General features: G+C 44.2%; 1 long non-coding RNA gene across 1 annotated transcript in view; it reads right to left on the bottom strand.

Annotated features, from left to right (window-relative positions):
- The window catches only part of LOC143664615 (uncharacterized), a 38,657-nt gene that overhangs the window by 24,672 nt on the left and 518 nt on the right, over positions 1-13,467 (bottom strand). The window contains exon 2 of the long non-coding RNA XR_013166547.1: positions 10,762-10,852. This is a non-coding gene — a long non-coding RNA (uncharacterized LOC143664615). The remainder of the gene's footprint in view (positions 1-10,761; positions 10,853-13,467) is intronic.

Genomic DNA, 13,467 nt, shown 5'->3' with positions numbered 1-13,467 from the left:
TCGCCCTTTGTAAGGAAGCTGGGAGAAGGGGTGGCTCTTTTCGTCCGACTGTGAGTGCGCCGGCAGGGGCCGCCTGCACTGGGCATGCTCAGTTACCTCCTCTTCCACCTTTAAATAGAAATGCATCCGACCAGCTGTCAGCAGCACTCGTAGCAATTAAGAACTAGAGACAGAAGTGTCTGGGTTCTTGGCCTCCCATGTGTGATTTTATGGGCAAACCGTGGAAGCTCTTTGCATCTCGGCTTCCGCAGCTGGATAATGGGAACTGACATCATCCCAGCCACCTCCCAGGGAGGGCTCAGCGGAATAACAGCTGTGAAGATGCTAAATCAGGTCAACATCTCTAAAATACCCAGCTACCCCCAGACAAGAATTCAGTGTAGGAGAGTGATCCTTGAGGTCGGATTGCTTACCAAGGCTGTTGGAAGACACAGATAATAATATCTACCAGACAAGCTTGGGAGAGTTAAATTATTTGAACAGAGACTTAACACGGTCCCCTGGCGCCAAGTGCATGCTCAATAAATTGTAACCAGCACTGTCATCAGAAAGTAAGCGCATTACAAATGGCCAACAACGCAAATTTCTCCCCTAGTTTAAAGGGTGATGGATTTATGGGGCAAAAATATTATAAACACTTATAAATATTATAAATGCTTTTAAAAAAACTTTCCTTTCCTTTTAACTCCACAACCAAAAATTATATAAGCAATATGCATCCAGTGGGAAAATACTGATAAACAAAAGAGGAGAAATTGAAGTCTTCCCCTAGCCCATCAACACAAGGTGTATACCGGGAAGTGTGTGTGTGTGTGTGTGTGTGTGTGTGTGTGTGTGCACGCGCACGCTGTGTTTTACATTCTGATATTTTTGTCCCATCCCACTCAAGGTAGTAATGTTCTGAATCTTCAGGTCAAAGAGGGGACGCAGTTAGTGGCAAAGAACCCCAGATTCTACGGCGGGGGGAACCTGAGCGCAGGATGCTCTGAGCCCCTAAATATGCATGTGATGTTGGGAAAGCTACTCTTCTGCTTTGATGCTGACCTTTCTCCTTTAGTCTAATGGAGGCATTGGACTGGATCAGAGTCCCCAGAAAGGTAGAAGATATACATTTTAAAAAAATATCCTGATCACAAAGTATTTATTAGAAAGACATGAATTGGATTATATGATGTGTTATAAAAAACAATACCTCCTAAATCACACCCATGATTTCATGACTATTACACTGAATGACGTTCACGTAAATTAAAAAGGGAGTTGATTCAAAGAAACATATGAGTAAACAGCAGCGCAGGGGCATTCAGATGTGGCAGCTTATCTGGCCAAGGCCTGAGAATTCATAACTGCTGGACCCCATCACCTCTGGATTATTGTCAGATTCCCTGAAGGCACGGTAGGGTCAGTGAAGCAGCCCCCTTCAGGCCTGTCCCGCGATCTCTGGCAATGTTCATCCCGCAATCTCGAGCTTCTCACTGGATGGTCTGCACTGTCCCCAAATTTCTCTCGGTGCCCCCGATGAAAGCCACCCCATGCCACACAGCGGCAGGTCCCGCCCCTGGGGGAGGAGTGATCAGTTAAGGCCCTGGCAACCTTTTCGAACTCACCAGGACGCAGAAGGCATGTACTGAATGTCGGCACATGCCAGTGGGCGCACTGATTCCTCGCCTGTGGCTTGTCTCTTTTTATCTTTCCAACAACCCTGTGAAATTTTACCTCCTCCTTGATCACCCGTGGGAGCTTCTGCCCAGTCACTTAGCTTCATACTGGGGCCCATTTATCTTCAGTAAAATGGGGATCATGAAATTTTCCCTGTACACCTCCTTGAATTAGCATCAGAGTCCAAAGGAGCTCGGTAAGTGAAGAATCTTGGAAAGGATAAAGTTCTGCCCAGAGAGACAGGAAGCAAGGAAGGGAGGGAGGAAGGAAGAAAGGAAGGAAGGAAAACAGTAAACCTTTCTTCCCTCTCTCTCCCCTTCTCTTTCTTCAGCAAAACTCACTCCCCACCATTAGATTAGCTATGAGGACCTGAAACATCATTTATGGTGTCAGAAGTCTTGTTTTTCCCTGTACAAACTCCAACTTGTCACACCTCCTCTCGGATATAATTAGCTTTCACCGACTCCTTCCACGACCAGTTAGGAGATGGGGAGGCACTGAGCTCTGTGACTGAGCTCCCGCTCCAGCTAAACACACATTTGAGTCCTGCCTCAAGATGGGAGTGTCCCCTCGGGGAAGTTGCTTGACCCCTCTGGGTTTCTCTCTCCTCCGTGGTAAATTGGAGCCTAACAGCGGTAGCTGCAGCATCTGCTGGGAAGATGCAATGGGCTGAAATGTGTAAAACAGTGAGCATGAGACTTAGCTCTTAGAATGCTGATAAACGTGTGCAGTAATGTTATCATCCCCCGTTTAGGGTTCGACGATGATTATTCCCACTTCAGAGATAAAGAAACTGAGGCTCAGACACGTGAAGCTACTTGTCCACAGCTGTGCAACTAGCAAGCAGTGTAGGGGAGATTTGGACCCACTCTGACTCAGTCCTTGTTTGCTTGTGGTGAGCCATGGCACCTCCTCCTGGAAAGGGGGAAGGTGTTCTAATATGAGAGAATGAAGGAGAGGGAGAGGGAAAGAGAGAGTAGCTTTTGATTCGGATTTCATATAACCATCCCTTTCTTTCATACGGCTCTTTCCGCTTTCAATAGCCTTTTCATTCATTATCTCATAAAATGCAGCTGATGTGGGTCCTGCCAAGCCCAGATTATACTTTAGCTTCCTCTATCTAGAGCCTCAGTGCTGCCTGAAATGGTTTTAGATTTTCATAACTTCCAGACCGCAGGTCAGCGTGCCTCATTCAACCCATCCTTTGGGCTTCATCAGCCCACAGATATTTCAGAATATCAGAATCTAGACCATCCCAGAGAACCTCTTTTATTTGGTTTCTGCACAAAACTCTTTCATCAGAGCGAAAATCATGCCCTCTGTCTCCCACCGAATCCCCGAAACCCTAAGCTGACCATTGCCCTTTTATGATGCCTGCTGTCTGCAGGGGTTGGCAGTGATGACCAATGACCAGTGGCCAGGCCACCTGCTGTTGCTGCCTAGGTGAGAGCAAAAGTAGAAAGAACAGGCAGTCAGGGCTGAAGCCATCGGAGCATGCCGTGTGCTCCCCAGGCATTGTCAGACAAACCTGTACTCTCAGCCTGTGTCCCCACTCGCCACCTGCTCTGGCTCTCCTCCGCCTTTCTGAGCCTTTGTTTCTATATGTAGCTGTAAAAACAATCTCTATCTTTGAGCGTTTGCGTGAAGATGAAATGAAACAATCCACATAAATCATGTAGCTCACTTAGCACAATGCCTGGCGTAGAGTAAGTGCTCAATAAAGAGTAGCTATTATCGCTTGGCTTCACCTCAAGTGGGAAGGTCAGGCTCCTTTGTTGATAGCCAGCCTGAAGTCAAGTAAAATCTTGTCTGCAGCTATTTATGAGCACTTGGAATTTCCTAATTGGTACATGAGTCCCTGCAATGGGGCTGACTTGCAAATAAACCACAGCAGAGATCCTTGACTTAGTGATTGCACCACATTTTATTGTTTTCAAGGTACGCATTTCCTCCCCCCCCCCCGCCCAATTTTTTGAACTTGCCTCAAATCGGAATAGGTCTTAGCATCTATCGGTATTTTTAACATAAATAATAAATCTTTTTACTGCTTGTCCTCCAGAAAAGCTGTCGAAACGTCTATGCGGAGGCACTAAACCAATCCCCTTTTCCCGGGTCGCTTTCAACCCTGGGTCTGTCGGGTGAGGTTGGGGGGTGGGGCGTGGAAAAGAAGCAGAGGCGGGACTCAAAGCGGCTGTGGGTGCTCAGCCCGGGTCTGAGTCTCCGGGAATGAGTCGGAGCTGCAGCGCCCTCTGGTGTCCAAATGACTTCTGCTGGGATGTGCAAGGGGCTGTGTGGAAGGCAGCAAGGGAGGGTTTTTAATCATTTGCTTAACTTTCCTTCCTCCCCCGAATAAGGAAACAGCAGGTAATGTGGACATACTCATGCATGCTTAGCGTGCCGCAGCGTGGGCGGCTGGCTTGACCTCCCACGCGCAGATAACTCGGCAACCAGGATCCAAAAGGTGACTCCTGACCTGGGGCAGCTGACTCAGGTAGCTCCGGGAGAACCTTATTCTTTCAGCAGTTTCTTTGCTAAAGCCATCCCGAGCTCTGCTTTCTGGAATAGTGTAAGCCCCGGGTACTCCGCTCACCTCAGTGTCTGCCAGAGGTGGAGAAGAAGGTATGCTGAGTCCGGAGCTCGGCTCCTTGGAGATAAGGCAGGGGAGGACAGTGGGACTCAAGCAAGGGATGGCTTCCTCAAGCATCCGGGCCTTCCTCATACGTTTCCAGGACCCCGGTACGGCCCTCGCAACTGTTTCTGCATTTTGATCTCTCGGTGGCCAGGTTCACCCTTCATCAGACTGGGCGGCTCCAGCGGTTTGACTCTGAGGCTGACCCCAGTCAGGCTGGCTCTGCTTTCACTCCAAGAACCAGGATCCAGCATCCAGCATCCAGACTCTGACATTGGTCAGACTACCAATCAGATCTCATAGCAGATCGCTGGGAGGAAGCAACACTGATCACGCAACCTGCCCGATCCAGGATGGAATGGGAATCAAGGGGTCAGAAGAAAACTGTGAAGGGACTCCCAAGTCTCCACCACTCCGATAGAGCCAACTCTAGACCACGCCTAAGCATAATGGGCAGTTAGTACAGAAAATATTTCAGTGTGTGCTTGTGACTATTTATGTTCTGCCTTTTTGGATTTACTGCTCAAGAAGGAGCACCTGAATCTGAACTCTATTTCTAGAACATCATTTCAGGCAGTGGTTCTCCAAGTGTGGTCCCCAGACCAACAGCATTAGCTTCAGCTAAGGACTTGTTAGAAATGCAAATACTTGGGCTTCAGCCCAGACCTACTGAATTAGAAACTCTGGGCCCAATGAGCTGTGTTTTCCAAAGCTTACCAGGTGGTTCTGATGCTTGCTGGAATCTGAAAACCAATATTTTAATGGAAAATGGAAAGTGAGCCCATTATGTCCCATGTGCCTTGCTTGGCATGGCATTTTCCAGTCTATATTTATGTAGGTATGGCTGGTTAGGGGTTGGCTTGCAATCATCTGAGATGATTCTGAGCCTGGAAGAGGGAGACTTACTGGAAAGCTTTCTAACTGTTCTCAGATAAATGCCACTGCTTTGTTTGAAATGAGTTCCCATAACTTGTGACACACACAACACTTGATCATAAATACCTATTGCCAAGTAAAACTTAATGGAAGCCTTGGGTTGCTGCCATTTTGAATTTTGTATGCTTACTTCTATCCCTTTTTTGATGGGCCATGCGATCTTTGGGTTCATATGTCAACTTGGCCAGGTATTGGTGCCTGGTTGTCTGGTTGTTGCAAGTGCTGGCCTGTCTGTTGCTATGAGGATATTTCATGGGCTTAAATCATGACCACGTTTGTAATCAGCTAAGGGAAGCATCTTCTACACTGAGTGATGCTTAATCTACTCACCAGAAGGCATTTAAGGAGGATTCAGAAGAGATAATCACTCTTCCTGCTTTAGCCAGCCACCCTCTCCTGAGGACCTTCATTGGAGCTGCCAGCTCATGGCCTACCCTACAGATCTTGAACTCTTATATCCACAAGGTTGCTTGGGACACTTCTACGAACTTTATATTTACAGAAATCTCCTGCTGATTCTGTTTCTCTAGAGAACCCTCGCTAATCCTGTCCAAGAAATGACATTCTATCCAAATGTGCAATTATTGCTTTATCCAATTTCTTCTTTTCCACCAGTTTGCTATCCTCTGAGGTTTGCTTTTGTATACTTTTAGCCCAATGGGAAATGATCGAACATCCACAATCCCACTTCTGGAGGGGAAGCTGATTGAGGCTCTTCCCCTGCTTGCAACAGTAGTAGCTCCCCTCTGCCAGGAGGAGAGGTCTGTGCTCCTCCGTCAGGTTTCTTAAGTCTGCACATATTGGTACCTTGACCAGCCTTCCCAGCCCCTTTGCCTATACTTTTACCAACAGGTTCAAGTCCCACCAAGCCATTCATAGTTCCCAGCACTGCCTCAGCTTTTCTAACTTAGTGAGAAAGTCTACATCAATGAAAGACCCTGCTGAGAGGCCAGTTACTCCAAGAGCTCTTTCTTATGCCCCCAGGCAGAATTAGCCCCATCTTTCTCCCCACTCAAGACAACAAACTTGCATACACTGGGATTTCAGTAAGTTTTACTGTAGGAGTATAATTATTTATCCCTGTCTGTTTTTCTCTCCAGAAGGTTGTTCTTCAAAGGCTGAGGCCTTCTTTTAGTCACCTTGGTCAGTGCCTAGCACAAAGCAAGGACTCAATAAAAGCTTCTTGAATGAATGAATGAATGAGCCAAAAGTAAGGGGATGACTCAGAAAATATTTTCTGGCAAAGTTTACCAGTTGGGACAACTTATCTGCCACCACTCTTAAGTTAGTAGCACATTCAGAAATCCCAGTGGGAGGCCTGGGTTGGGGGTTGGGGGGGGCTCTCATCACTACCTCTATTCTGAAATAACCTTCAGAGAGGGGCCCCCTACTTCTTCCCTCTGAGAACCAGGGAATAACCAAAGACGCTACTCATGGAAATGTGTTGGCTTATGTGTGATGTGAGGGGAGAAAAATAATGGTTGAAGACTAGCATTTTCAGGGTTTTGTTGAGATGAAAAGAGCTTACACCCTTTTATGAATGTAAAAGGGTACTTGTACATATAATATTCACCGGAGATTTACTCAAGACAGATCCTATGACCAGCTAGTGCTTTTTATCCTGCTGACCTGACACCCTTGGACTACATTTTTACTTGGCATGGTTCTCACCTGGTGGCATGATCATTAAAGGGTATCTACCTCCAGTAAAATCGAATTAGCCAAAAGGTGAAGAACAAATGAATCCAATGAAACACAACTTTTGTCTTCAGGTTGTTGGCTACCTTTGGGGTTTATTGAATTTTCTTTTCTTTATTTTTTTCAAGGAGGAATAGCCAGTTTCTTCTTTTGGTTTTCATCTTGCTTCCCTAATTGGTCGATGACATACCCAGAAGCTTGACTTAATTTATGGAACTAATTCATATCTACAGTTAGAATTTCCATAAAATGAAAGGCTTATCAGTTTACATCTGTAAAATGCAGAGCAAAAACCTTCATTGGGTTGTTCAAGCTCCAGTGCCAGCCTCCCCCCCCCCCTTTTTTTTTTCCAGAAGTAAATGAAAATCCAGAAGGAATTTACAAGCAATTCAAATAGTAAAGCAACAATAGACACCATTTGTTACACTCTCATTGTGTGGCAAGGACTTTTAAAACACTATCTCATTTAATCCTTGCAACAGCCCTGTAGGGGAGGTATTTACAGACATGGAAACTAGCTCAGAGAGGTTAAGACACTTTCCTAACATCACACAGCTGCTAATTGCAGACCTGATTTCTATTGGGAGCTAATTGATCCCAAAGCCTGTTTCTGAATTATTATGAATTTGGCCAAGAGTGGCTGGCAGTTACAATTTAAAACTCCATGAAGTATTTATGACACATCTGATTTGTGCAGCATCAGCTGAGGTCCTTGTCATGACTACCTCACATTTTCCCTCTTTTCAGTCCTACCTCCTTCCCTCTCTCACTGTGTTGATTTTTTTAATGTCTTTTTTTTTTTAACCATGTTGATTTTGAGAACACTTTCTGCACTCTATTTATTTTTTATCTCTGAGTCCATTTCTCTGTGAATGTAACCTGTTACACAAACGAGGAGGGAAAGTCTGAATTTCTGAGCATTTTACCTGGAAGAGACAGACAGACCTAAAGATCTAAATTATTGAACCACACTGAATTATCTGGCTGACATTTAATTTATTGCCCTCTTCCTCCTCTTGTCCCCAAGGATATCCAGCAAAGCAGAGGCTTATGAGGAAGATTCAATTTGTTATGCATAAATAAGGAAGTTCTATGCATACAACTAAATTAGCAACTCTGTTATAGCTGCTTTTAGAAGTCTTAACCTAAAATGTCAGTGAACAGTGGTGTTTAATAACTGGCAACCTGGGGTGGGGGAGGCGTGATTTGTAACATTACCCATTCCCAGGGTGTAAATACTCCCACTATGGCTAATTTCAAGTTACCTATACGAGGCCCCTGAATGCAGAGTTAGAACCCAGGAGCAGATGTAAGTCCGCTGCAGCCCGTCCCTGCCTGCAAACATCTCACAAGTCAGCAGTGGCTTCAGCACCTGGTTGTGCAAATGCAATACTCCTGGAACACCTCGTAAGTTCAAGATGGTATGCTAGTTCCTGTAAGATGTGGAAAGAGAAAGAGTCTAGACTCTGACAGAAACGTCACAGAGATTCTGGAGAGTGAATTCCTCCTCTGAAGGGAAGCTGGGCATGACCACTGCTTCTTTCTTTTGTTTCCCTTCAACTTTTTATTTTGAAATACGTTCAAATTTACAGGACAGTTGCAAAAATAATACACAACTCATACAGGGAACTTCAACTTACCCTCCTGATCGCTAGATCCACCAGTTTTAACATTTTGCCCCCTTTGCTGTAGTAGTCTATCGATCAAGTAATACATTGGCCTATCTATCCATTTATCCATCCATCTTGATCTATTTATCTTTATCTATTTTCTAAACATTTGAGAGTAGGTTGTACATAACCTGCTCCTTGAACACATAATACTTCCATGTACATTTCCTAAAAACAACAGTATTCACTTTATAGCAGTGGTTCTTATTTCTATTTCTCTTGGGACCCACACACCAGAGACAGTAATATCTACAGTTTCTGGTTCTCTGGTTCTCAATATTTGCCTCTGTTGTCTTTCACTCATAGTCACATAATCTGGGGGTTGTAAACCCAAACGTATAAAGGACACAGATGAAATACTGCAGCAGTTCCAGATGATATCTCTCTCCAGACAGGATTACTGTTGTTTCTGGAAGGTGGTCACAACAGGGGCAAATCAAGTTTTTCGGGGTTTTCCAGGGATTGAGCTTTTGTGAGGCTGGGTTCCAGTTTTTGTAAAACCCTTTTCCTTAGTGGGTCCTAATTCCATTTAAAAATTTTCCCTTTATCCATGAGACTCCCAGAAACTCTGCTCAGCTCCTCTGCCTCCAGGACCCACACAGCTTTTGACCTGGCAAATGACTCAAGAATGTCAGGTTCATTTGGAAGCATTTTCCTTCTCTCTGAGAACTTGGCCCCTCAAGTTGTGACATTCCTTAGTAGCTCTTCAATATCATCAGCTCGACTCTTTCAAAAGTTCAGCTTGTCTAGTTCTTAGTGGGAGGGTTCGTCTTTGAGACAAGCGAGTCCGTCATACTAGAAGCAAAAGGCTCAACCCCTGATTTTTCAATGTTGGCATCAAATTCTAATTTTTAAAATATGCTGTGTGAGCCAACACTTAAGAGCCAAACAAAACAGATGTTTAGGCCAGTTTTGGCCCACAGCCTGCCAATTTGTGACCTCTGGTGCATTGGAATGCAAGCAAGTGAAAGTTATGCTATGAGAGTAAGACCTTGACTCTGCTGAAATATAGGTTTTTAGATAAACAGAGGCCAGCTTTGAAGAGGTCAGGGGAGCAAAGGGAACCAAAGGCTCTTTCACCAGCTACCTCAGTACAGACAACTGAATCCAGCTTTTTCTCTCCCTCCCCCCACATTGGTTTTCCATTCCTGACTACCCAAAAGGAAAAGGTGATTGTCTGTGGCCCATGACAAAAGCATTGGGCCTAAAGCCACACCGACCAGGGTTCGAATCCTGGCTCTCAGATATTTGCTATGTGCATTTGTGTATATCTGTGAACCCACTTCGGGTCTGAGTTTCTTTGAATGTTTGAAATAGTTGGAATTAGATGAGATAATGGCATGACTGTGCCGGGTACATGGTTGATAACCAAAATGTATAATTGTAAAGCTGGCTCCTACCTCCCACTGAATCCTCGTCTCTCTGGCCTCTCTTTGCTTTTGCCCCTGTTCAGACCTGTAGGCCCTTTGATCTATTGTGTTTTCAACCCAGCGTCCTTTGGTCTTTCCAAACGGAGACAGAGAGGCAGCTCTTATTTACTCTCAACGCTTAACTCACTGTAATATACACTCCATAAGAGGCTGTGAGCTCCATCCCAAGGGACATCAGAACAGGGTAACTCCACCTTGGGTTGTATAATCTATTTCCAGAGAGACTGGGCCTGGGAGAGAGGTGACAGACGTTTAAGAATTAACTGCCCATCAACTTAGAAAAAAAAAAAAAAGAATACAGGGTCCCTTTAGACCCATTCGTTCTCCAACTTTAGGGGAAAAGAGAACACACTGAATTGTTAATCAGTGAAGGCTCTTAGATGTCCTAAGCACAAAAAAGTATTGTTTGTCAGTTTGCTACCAACTGCTCAGTGCTAATCACATATCTTGTTGTCCTAGTTGCTGTTGTAGTTGTTTTAAACAAACACAGAACTGTGAAGTAGAGGATAACGTGTGGAGAAACGTCCCTCGCCATTTCTTCTGGGGTCCAACAGTTTCTGAAGGCAAAGAACTCCAGTATGTTTTAGACATACTGCTCTTGGAAAACATCCTCAAAGCAAATAGGCCACATGCCTCAAGACTAAGAAGAGCTAAAGAAGCCAGCCAGAATACCTAAGCCCTCACGAAGAAATACTGAGCAAGAGAAGAGAGAGGAGGAAGCAAATTAAAGACTGCAAACCTGCGTGATTCAGGGGCATTGGACAGGCTCTGAGGTCTGCATGGTCCATGAAGCCATAGTGCAGAGTCCTGGATTTTCCTTTCAAAGGATACTTAAAAAGAAGAAGGAAAGAAAAAATTCATAGATTATTTTGAAGATGTCAGTGTTCATTTTTATTAAGAGTGGAAAGAGGCTGTTAATTTGGTGTAAGATTTTGCCAGGTACTGTTAACATAGAGTAATAGACAGAAAGGCTTATATAGATAGATGATGACAAATAATAGATGATAGTATGTGATAGAATGGTATAGCAAAGGTGGCAAAATATTAAAAGTTAGTGGATCCGGGTATCTGAGGAGGTTATGTATGGAGTTCTCTGTAGGGGTTTTGTATTATTTTTGCAACTGTCCTGTAAGTTTGCAATGATTTCAAAATAAAGAAATTGAAAGATAATAAAGAAAAAAAAACCCATAACCTCACTGGATGTTTACAGAAGCCCTGGGAGGTCAGCAGTTCTCATCTCATTGGTAAAAGCAATGTCAGAATTTGAACCCAGCTCTTTCCCTTGCACCTCCCTCCCGCCCCAGTCCAGCAAGTCTGGAAGAAAACATTCCAAAAAAGCACTTTGTGTGAGTGCTCCTGGATCCAGAAGCTCACACAGAGCTGTATGTGCAAATTTCCTTTGAGCTTTCGCTGGGGAGAATTATATAATAATATCATATGATTTTGCAAGAAGTTCACCAGGGCTGTTTTAGAGCCTGTCAGCCAAGACACTGTTCAGACAGGGAGGCGTCAGAGCGGCCACTACAAAGTGGATGTTAATTACCTAAAACAATGTGTGTAATAGGCAAAGAAACAAACAAGACCTGCTAGCTCAGCTCTAACCACTCTATTACAGTGCCAACTGCACAGCTATTGAGCCCAGAGGAGTTGCAATTAGCCGGTTTGCAAATTAATAAGGTCTTAAAAAAAGCAAAAGGATATGAGGGAAAAAGAATGGTGGGAAAGTTTATATCTCCGATTCTCGAGGAATATATTTAGCCTACAATTACCTTGTTAACTCCAGAAATTCAGTTAATATATGCCGGGTACATTCTGCCTGTTTGGGGTAGAGAAAGGAGACCGGGAAGAGTGACCCATCGTCCTGTTTCTTTCCTGAGCCGGAATTACTTGTCAGGTGTGAGTTTGCAAATGCTAAGTCCTGTGCTTAATTGTGCCAAAGAAATGGAAACATACCCAGGTGAACCAAATGCTAATTCTTGTTGGTCCTTAAAGAGCCAGGGAGTAACTCAGTCCTGGTAACAATGGATAATGCCAAACCCATGACACTGTAATTAGCTCTTTAATCCTATTGATAGACATAATGAATGGTTAGTGGGCTTTGTTTGGTGGAGGAGGTTTTCTCTCCCAATAGTGAAAACCTTTTTGTTTTTCTTTTTCCTGTTTTTTCCTAGTGCCACAGAAAATTTCAAGATGAAAGAAGTCTGAGGTAGAGGACTGAGTTATGGCACGCTTAGACCCTTCAGGGAGCCACTCCAAACTCAATTCCAACTTAAGGGTTTCCTACATCCAGGATACAACAACGACTACTATTTATAATAAATAAGTAGTAACAGCCATTAATTCAGCATTTACCATGCTTTAGTCCCACAAATTATTTTAATCTCCATACTAATTTTACAAAGGGGATATTATCAATCCCATATCATGGTGAGGAATTTGATGCTCGGATGGGTTAAGACGTTTGCTTAGGATCATGAGCGAGAGATAGGTTAGGATTTGCATTTTGATAGCCTGTTTCCAGAGTCCATTGCATCATGCTCCCTGACCACAGGAATCTCTTGTGAGGATTAAAATTAGGTCTATTCAGGGGACAACGAGTCACAATGAAATTATCTGAGCGTATCTTGCTGTAATTGGTCTACTCAGTGAGGGTTAGTTTTGCAGACCTACTAGGCAGCAGGCTAGAGAGTGCAGCTTTAGCTGCCCTACTTCCAAAGGCTCCTATTTTCCAAAGACACCTATTTTCTGGCTGATGCCTGGAAATCCACCAATCGTACTTTACTGACTTAGCCTACAGTTTTGAATGTTGGTAAAATTAAAATTGCAGTAAATGGTCCAAGTTTAACACCCTAGGCACTGGTAAGAATGGAAGGTGGGTGGGGTCAGGGTATGCGGGCCTTGGGAAAGAGGTATCAGTCCAGGAGGGAATGAGCTGGAAACAAGAAGGATGGGATTCTTCAGGTCCACATCAGCTGCTTGATAATTTTAGAGTCTCAGCCTAGTGTAGTGAGAGGACCCACCAACACGGATCAAAAGTGAGCATGATTGGGTAATGCTTATCTGTAAGCTCTAAGAGGGCAGGCTCTCCATCAGCTAAAACAGCACCTGGCAGATATTGGATACCCCAAAATATGTCTTGAATGAACGAACAAATGAGTAAATGAATGAATGCTCACCACCCCTCTCTCGATGAGACCATACTACTCATTGAAGAAAAGCAAGTCACTCAGAATGTTGGACTGGAGAATCCTATGCCTGTGTACATATTAGCTTCTCTATTAGGAATGGCTTTGCCACTGTTTTGCCCCTTGTAACTTTTTATTTAGCCTTCAAAACTCACCCCAAGCACTGGGCTCCATAACCTTCCAGGATCCCCTTGGAAAAGTATTTGTTCCTCCTCTGGGTTCCTATAGCATTCACATGGTTTTTTAGTTTGTTTTTTAAC

Source organism: Tamandua tetradactyla, chromosome 20 (assembly GCF_023851605.1).
Source record: "Tamandua tetradactyla isolate mTamTet1 chromosome 20, mTamTet1.pri, whole genome shotgun sequence".
NCBI lineage: Eukaryota > Metazoa > Chordata > Mammalia > Pilosa > Myrmecophagidae > Tamandua > Tamandua tetradactyla.
The sequence above is the reverse complement of the archived record's forward strand: the minus strand, read 5'-3'. Positions and strand labels throughout refer to the sequence as shown.